The 9,483-nt window shown below is 35.9% G+C and overlaps 1 pseudogene; it reads right to left on the minus strand.

Annotated features, from left to right (window-relative positions):
• Positions 1–706: 706 nt before the first annotated feature.
• Positions 707–5,535, minus strand: LOC114533265 (annotated as a pseudogene).
• Positions 5,536–9,483: the final 3,948 nt, after the last annotated feature.

Raw genomic sequence — 9,483 nt, forward strand, 5'->3', positions numbered from 1 at the left:
TGGAGAATGTGAAAAAAATAGATACTGGGGAAAAGAAATAAACTAAAAATTTATAAAAAATATGAAAGTGAATAAAAAACGTAGTAAATCACCCACTTATCTCGAAAGAGTTAGCAGATCTGTTAAGATCATAAGAGAAGTGCGATTTAATTTAGTAGTTTTCAATAGATTCTTTTGCAGGTTTTTTCTGATGCGTTGTATTTACGGCGCGAAGGGTTCACATTTGTCGTAAGGGTCTGAGATTACTTTGTTTGAGGTCAGTCGTGTGCATACTTTGTCTGTCGGAAAATAATTAAATGGATCCCCAATATAATAGAAGAGGGGAAAACCCGCAAAAGTGCGATTAATCCATAGTGAATCGCGCGACTAAATCACTCTTTCCAAAACTGGGGGAATTAAATTAGATTATATTAAAGACAATAATTATCAAAGGGTTGCTTTAAAGAAAGATTTCACCCTCGGGCTTGCACTTCGCTGTAAAAAATTGTACTATCGCATGCCCAACCATGCAATGTTTGAGGAGTCTGTTATTTAATGCAAACTCGCCTGAAGTATTTTGTGGGTAAATCATCATAGACACATAATTTTATGAATTTGAACATGAAATATTGTGTAAGTTTATTTAAAAAGAAAGGATTAACAGGTCCTGCAATAAAGATGTCGTTATTATATGGAAAATCATTTTTGAGTCTAAAATTTAGTTAAATATTCGTTTTGGTAATATAAAGTGCAAGTAATACGTTTGTTTTGCCTATTTTTTCAGTCCAAATGTTCGAGGACGGATTTTCATCGATGTTGATTTCAAGGAATAATGATACCCTTTCCACGCACGCCAGTTGATACCATCAGCAAATGAGTTGTGTGCACCATGATGATACAGACCATTGAGATTGGATGAATGGCAGCCACGATACCACCAAGCACCCTTGAATCGCACAGCACAGTGGCTGATACTTGGATCATTGTCGGAATCTTTTGTTGAGAATGCGTGACCTTTGTGAGAAGAGAAAGAATCTCCAGCATTGTCTAAATATATATAAGATATAAAAAATTATAACTTTCTCATTTGAGCTCCGTTTACTCTACACTCAATTTATTGTCACGGCACAGTACCCGCGCTGAATTGGTACCCGGGCTGAATTTTATTAGTGCTCAGGCTAAAAAAACAAAGGCCGAGCAGGGATAAAACTTTGAATTGTAGGTAAATTGGAAGGCTAATTCCTGACAAATTTCCCTATAATTTATTAGCTTGAAGCCAAAATAGTTTTTCTGAGTTATGAACTGAAATACTTGACGCCAGATGTTGGGCTGGGTGTCAAATTAAAGCTATTGAAAAGTTATATTTTATGTGGAAATTTCAAGACTTAAACTGCACAGGAAATACATAAAAAAATAAAAAAAATAAAAAAATTACCAACCGGCAAAAAAGCAGGAAATTTTCAAATATTTTTCAGATGTTTCCCTTTAAGCTAAACCCTCAAAATTTTCACACGAAATATAACCTTTTAAGAGCTTTAATTTCATATACCGCTCAACATTTGGCGTCAAGTATTTCAGCTCATAACTCAGAAAAAGTAAAAAGCACTGGCTTCAATTTTCCGTCCTGAGTTGTCGTTCCAGTTTGTTTACCGTTCAATGGAATAAATTGGGCACGGGTATTCATTTTAGCCGTGCTTCGTGCCAATAAAGACTAATTACACGTGCTAATTACACACCAGAGTAAGTCCCAAGACTAAGTTGATATTTCTGACGCTCGCTGGTCACAGCAAACAAACCATATTCTGCGTATTTTCTGTTCCCAGAAGTGTCTTCCATGTCGATACGCAGCTTGTTTCTAGATGCGGATGTAAGCCTGCGGATTTTTTTTCAGTCCAAGCCAGAATTCTCCGCTCAAATCACCAAAGCCGTGTTTATAATCTTTCCATCCTCGGTAGAAATCAACACTGCCATCAAGACGACGTTGAAACACCGTCCATCCTCCTCCAGGTGTCGTCATATCACAGCGAACATTGAAACTGCCCTTGCCGTCTGGATCAATCTTGTAAACTCCATTCTTCCTTATACCTTTTTTGTATAAATCAGCGCAATTTTTACCTAAAATCATATTTATCTTATAACATTTCTGTTTGGATTGCACCACTCCTCCACAGCCTGCAAAAGGCGCACATGCATCAGTTGAAGAATGTCCCTCGTTGTAAAACGTGTTTTTCTGTAGTGCGCGAAATGAATTAGCTAACTTTTAGTCGAATTTGATTATAGGTTCTTTGATAAACGTGTCTGAAAAGCATCGCTATTATAAATTAAATATTGCTTTGGCTTGTTGGTTTACCTTTCACTGTATTTGAATCATTGATACACACGACTGATTTCGCCAGTGTTTTCTTCAGTTCCAGTAAGATCTCAGCTTTCATCTCGGACAACAATTTCTTTATATTCATTATGTCAGATTTACGAGCACAATATCCAGCCGTAGTGGTGGTGCTAAACGTGTAATAATTTCCATACTTTTTAATTAGAACACGAGCCTTGTATTGGAGGGAAGTAGCCAGGCACTGACCATGCGTGTATATGGCAAATTGTGCAAAAACCTATGATTTTATCAGGTTTTTTTCTTTCTGCAATTCTATAATTATTATAGCGAGTTATTGGGGTGGTTGTCGAATATGATGCTCATGCAGTTGCACAAATTAAAAGGAAAAGAATATTAAAGGGGAAGTAAGGGACACGTGAAATTTTTTTGTCATAGAATTACCATAATTATATACCTTCATTATTTTAGAATTAATCAAATATATTACAGCAGCTTAATGCTGAACCCTTCAACCCATAAAATTTGTGCAATACGGGTGCTGACCTTTTTAGTACTATTATTAAGACAATATTTTCTGAGGACGCCCGACTCAAAGTGATTTTCAGCGGGGCTCTGAGCTCAAATAAGGTGGAAACATGTACAAATATATGAAGTAAAATTTAGAATTTTAAAGGCAAAAGATCATCATAGAAGATCATGTCAGAAGGAAATCAGAAAAACAAGAGTTTCCTAAGTCTCAATTTGACTGAAATTATAAACATCTCATCATTCAATCAAAATTCTTTACGCATCTCGTGATGGAGCATATTTTCCAGTCTGTAGCCCCCAAATAGGTGGAAGTATGCTTGCCGTAATTCCTGTTCGGTTTAGAAATATATAAATACTGTTTATTACGTGAATTCTATCTATGCACATCAGAGGTAAGCTTAACGTTAAAGTCAAAGTCAACTCCCCCGTTCAGACATTTATGCTTCAGGACACATCGATGATATTTTCTATGCAAAACCAAAGGAAACCAGTTCAGGGTTCTCAGGCCTTCGGTAGCAGATGATCTCGGTTGCAGGTCCAGAATCACTTCACCCAGGCTATTATGCAGTATTTGGATTTGGTTTATTAAAACTAGGTTGTCTTTATATCCCCCATGCAAAGTCACCATAGTCAAAGAATGGAATTACTCAGCATTTGCTAAAGTATAATTCGAGTATAGTAAGGTAGTAAGTGTTTAATTCTTCTAATGGGGCCAATATATATACGCTGAGCATTTATACTTGATAGCGTTTCAATATGACCGCCCATGTTAATGATTGACTCAAAACAACGCCAAGTTACTTAAAACAAAGTTCAACTTCGTTTAGCTTACTTCCGAAGATGATGATAAATTTACATATTAATGCACTAAGTGTTAAGCGATTCTTGGGAAACCACTTCGATAAGTGGAAAAATATAAATTGAGATTGTCTTGAAGTTGTTGAGCCGATTTGGTGTTGTGACTTTACACTTTTCACAAGCTTTTGTAATATTGTTTATATAAACAAGGAAGAGCAGTGACCCCATCCCATACGGAACTCCGACTTTTCTAATTTTGACGCTGATGCATGTCAACAGTCTAATTAGAAAAACTAGGGTGGAATGATTTAAGTCAGCAAAGCCAATTTTATAAAAAGCGCAGGTAACGTTTAAATATCTAAATAATCTTGCACCCGAGTACCTGTGCTCAAAATTTATCAATAGTAATGTAATTCCTAACGTATCTCGAGACTGAGTATAAATTCGCTGTTCCTTTACCCCGCACAAATAATCTTAAAAATAGCTTTAGCTACCAAGCAATATAAGGCAAGCGGAATCTCTTATAGAATTTGAAAATTGTTAAGGTATCATTAACGATAGACACACCATTCATGGAAAGCAGGTTTAATTATATATTTATTAATGTATATATAGGCTTGCAATTATTACCTTTGCAAATATTAATTTTGTTGTAACCTGATGAAGCTACCGTGTTTAAACAAACAAACATCGACTTGATTGAACTACATTATTTGGGGCACCAAAAATGTTGAAGGAACTACAAGATTTCAGCGCGCCCTTTTTTGATAAACAACTGCAACCAGTGTCCTTTGCAAATGATTTAGGAATGGAATTGGATGGCCGTTTGAGTCATGATGAACACTGTCAGAACACATAACAAGATTAGTATCGAAATGCATCAACTCTGTGCATGTGTCAAGTGGTGCCAAATAAACCGAATTAAGCATATCTTAGATTATCAAACAAGAACATCGCGAAACAACAACGTGTACAAACTTTGCTGCAAGAATAGTAATTGCGAAAGATAAATTTGACTATAATTATAACACCAGCGTTACATCGTTACAGCGAATAAACAGAAAACTCATGCTGTATAGTTTATGCCATGTGGTGATTATCAGAAAGCAACTTTCACTAATTAAACCTGCAGAGAAGCGATAATTGCGATGGATATAAAAGTTGTACTGTGTAAAATATAAAAATAAATATATTTGTAATTCTTGTTCTGTCATTCAAGCGGTAAATGAAAACAACGTTTACCAACGCTGTAAACTCAGAAAACATATCGAGATTTCGATGAAAAGCACAGTGTCGTGATTGTCGGTAGTGATTACACTAAGGCTATTTCAGGCTACGTCTACGTAAGCAAAAGGCCTTTATATTTTTTTCTGCAAAGATACTCGAGAAACATTATAGCTCAGTTATGGTTACTTATTGTAACAAGCCCACTTAGCTTAAACAGGGTGGTTCAGTTCAAAAAAGAAAGCAAGTCTATCGCTTTTGTCAACAAGCAAACTAAATGTAGTTAATCGCTTAATACAAACTAATATACTGTTTATAACTACATATTCAGTGCATAATATCCAAGTTGACTCATTTAAGAGAGATGTAAGGAAAACAGAACTTCATTAACCATCTCTGCAGGTGATCTTATTATAATTACAACACTAACCAGGCTAACAACAAGGAAATGATTATTTACTAAGAGAGCTCCGTTAGGTTTTTCTAGGTTATTTAATGCAGGTATCAGTTTCTCGGTGCGAAATTACATTTTAACCAAGTCAAGCATGAATTGCAGAATATTACCATGTTATGAAAAGTCATAAAAATATAAACCTGTGAAATGATTGCTTACCTTTGCATTCCCCATATAAAGAAGATGAGGATGAACGAAAATGATTTTAGCATCTTCTTGTGATCACCGTTAATGCTGTGAGAATTCCTTTTGCGATATGAAAAAGCCAAAAACATTAATTATAAAAGATACATATTTCTTAACATACGCGCAGTCGGCGATCCTAGTTTGTGGGGAAAGGATAGCTTTATCCGAGTTTCCATTCAAACTCAAGGCGAGGACTCGATACTTGCTTTGCCATTTCTTTCGAGTCTGCAGTATGCTCACCTTTCTTCGATTAATTGTGTCTTCGTCAATGCTATCAAGTCAACATGAAGGTTGAACATGAGTTAGGAGACACAGAAACATCATTAATATTTACCTTCTGGAATCATCGCTCCATTATGACGCGTGCTGAAACGGAAATTGCAAATACAACTTAATTCGGAAGTGTATATTAATTTATTTGTCATATGCCCGACTAATTTCTTCTGTACGCTATTGTTTCTATAAGTCCTACAATATGTAAACATGAGTGTATGAATGTATGAATATACACCCCAAACGGCCATTTACATGATAGGCCAACTTTTTATCTAAGTAACAAGAGGGAAATAAATCACCACAGCTAAAAAGAGCATACTCGAATTAGCTAGTATGATTGCCAAGTTTGGCTGCAAAATATGAAGTAGGCCTAGTACGGAAAATAAATTATAGTCATATGAACTTGGCTTATATATACTTTTGCATTACGGGCGGAAGTGTGTAATTTAATTACACTCGTCTGACCATATAAACACAAACGTAAATAAACTTTGCTTGGCTATATTTTCGATACTTTACAATATTTCACAGCCAAAGTTTGCAATAGGGCTAGTTTATTATTCTCCTCAGTTTTGGAAATTCCCTTTTTGTCGCCTGAATCAAAAGTTGGTCTATTATATATGCAACTGGCCCAGCCAATAATATATTATTAGAGGTTGGTTGAAACGTAAAAAAGTCTAAACTTGTCATTCTTTTACCAGATAAAGCTTCAAGATAGTGTCTGAACCAAATTGTATTTCAATAGACCTTTTCAATAATTACGTCACAAGATTTTAACGTCACAACGTTTTCGAGACGGATTTCAAATTTAACTCTCACGAGCCACGTGCAAAGATGCAACATCCTTCTTTAACACATGCATGAAAAATATTTTTTATTTTGACCAATAAATGTGGAAATAAGCCATAACACGAGAACGAGGCTCAGGGGCCAAGAAGTTATGTCGTATTTCCATACTTATTTGTAAAAATGAAAAATTCTTTTTCATGCATGTGTTGAAGAAGGATGTTTTGCATCTTTGCACATAGCTCGTGAGAGTAAAACTTGAAATCCATCTCATTTAAGGTGGTTCGAAATTTAAAGCTACAATGTTGTGACGTACCAAAAAGGTCCATTGAATAATTGAGTCATGATAGAATATATCATTCTGTCTCACGAGGACGTGGGCGGATTCCTTAAATTCCTTAAATATAAAAATGACCAAGCTTGCCAAGGCTTCAATAAAATATTAGAGAACTTCATTGGGACACACGAACCTAGAAAAGCATTTTCGTGGTCCCTTAGTAAACGAATTTGGTTGTTTTCTAGAGATGCATTTGCGAGCACAAAAAAAGTTTAGTAAGTACAATAGAATAGTAGGAGATATTTAATCCATGATTTGGCATTTACCATAAATCAACATAAAATAATTGGCAACAAATGTACCAGCATTTAGAGGCTAGAAGGAACCCATAGTTTTAGAATTTCTTTTTTCCTCTGAATTCTTCCACTTATCAACAGAATTGTTTCTTGTATGCTCGTCATTCTAGCTTTCATTCGCTTTTAGATTTCAATTCAGATTAGCGTTGCTAGACAACGTCAATGATTATGTGCTGTGTTACCCCCGTGCAACTTTCCCGCTTCCAACTTTCAATGCAATTATAACTTTGAGGAATGTTCATTCGTAAAGAGTGTTCGAAATGCTAGCTAAGAACACAGTAGCAGATCATAAATTAAGAAATGTTCGTGTTTGACAACTTTAGATGCCTCGTGAGTGGAATTGCTTTGCAATTTGCAAGGAAAGTTGCATGCATATTGTAACACTACATTGAATAAAGTTTTAATTAATTTTGTAATTTCGCTTTAAATGTTGTATGTATAAAAACTGCCTTAAATAGACAAAACCACTTCCGTTTCGACGTTTACGGCATGCACACGGCTAACCGCAATCTGCAAATTTTAAATCAGAGTTGGAGGCCAACTTTTAGTTGTTCAAACTTTGCGGGGCAATTTTTTCTATGAAAACTGAAGTATGAATTAGCTACCTGGCGGGTAAAAACTTGTGAAGTTTGCCTCTAAAAGCGATTTGAAGTTTGCCGTTTGCTGTTAGCCGTGTGTCGTAAACGTCAATCTTAAGGTCCCTAATAACTCTCCTGACGAAGGCCCTGGGTCGAAACGTCCAGAAATGTTTTGGTCTTTTTCAGGCAATTATTATACCACATTTGAAACGAAGTTATTTGATGACCCTGCCAAGCTGCTCCCTGGTTATCAAATCTATAGATTTTGGTGCAATTTAAACTCGCTTATAACCAGGGAGCAAAATAAAATATTTAACAAAATTATTCGCTGCAGGCGAGGTGATTATCGGGAAATATCCATGCACCGAGATGAAGTCGAGGGGAATATTCCCCGATAATCGCCGAGCCTAGGGCGAATAATTGTTTTAGTATTTTTGACACAAGAACTACATTTGTTCGCTTATTTCTTTGTACGAAACGTCCACAAAACAGCTAGCTGCCACAGCAAAATACGTCAAATGTGACCAATCAGAATGTAGGATTTCTTATATTCACTTGCGCAAAAATACTAAAAATGTATAGATATAAGTATGAAAACTGCTGCTAGTGTTAGGAAACCAGTATTAATTTGTTGTACATACGGCTTTGACATTGTCTATCAAAAGAGTCTATAATTTTCCTTGCAGTTTAGAAACTGTGGAAATTAGAGAAGTTTTATTTCACGTCTGCGTCGTAGATTCGGTAAAACTTAAACTCACCATTATTATTGGAACGATTCGGGGATTAAGTTTAATGAGTAATATCACTGAAGGTGGCTCCCTACAGTTTCTGGTAATATTTAAATGCACATTTTAATATAAACAGGGATATTGAATATTGATATTCAGCATGACTAGAAAACTAAAATTCGTTTATTGCTCTTCGAGCATTTTTAAAACGGTTGAAAAAATTCACTATCCAGTGGATAGCGCTAACCGGCTTTCATACAACTGGCCCCATAGTGATACCCTTTCCGCAAATACCAGTTGATACCACCAGCAAATGAGGTGTGTGCACCGATATGGTAAAGACCATTGAGATCTATGGCATTGATAATAACACCATCCCCCCCCCCCCAAATAGGAGAACAGCATAGTGTGCGAGAATGCCATGCCACTTTGAAACAGCGTTTCCACAACTTATATTTGCATAAAGCTGTCCTCATGGGGAGATGGTAATGAAAAAGAAAGAAACAAAAAACTTTGAAAAGAATGCATAATATATCCTATTAAGACTAAACCTCCCTCCCTCATGGTTGACATTTTGAAGGAAATTTCCTTCAAATGTGGAAACGCTGCTTTGAAACCTATTCCTAAACACGTGTGTTTTAAAAAAGTTATCAATAGACCTTTCCCCTGGCTTAGCTTTCAAGCGCGCAATGCGTGACGTTAATTATTAAACAACTTTGAGTTGCGATATCGCTCTGATTAATAGCGATTGTGTTTGTAAAAAAACCTTGCCGATTCGTTTTGCTTCTTTGTTAAACTAAATCGCTCCTGAACATGGCGAAATTACAACTCAAATTGACCTTAATAATCAACTACAGTCACGCGTTGCGCGCTTGAAAGCTAAAAGGGGAAAGGTATGTTCATGATTAACGTAATACTATTATAATGCAATTGGTGCACCGTCCATAGTGAATGGAGGAGACAAAGCTTTTCAAAGACTAG

The sequence above is a fragment of the Dendronephthya gigantea genome, unplaced genomic scaffold (assembly GCF_004324835.1).
Source record: "Dendronephthya gigantea isolate DGI-Jeju-01 unplaced genomic scaffold, DenGig_1.0 000088F, whole genome shotgun sequence".
Lineage (NCBI taxonomy): Eukaryota > Metazoa > Cnidaria > Anthozoa > Malacalcyonacea > Nephtheidae > Dendronephthya > Dendronephthya gigantea.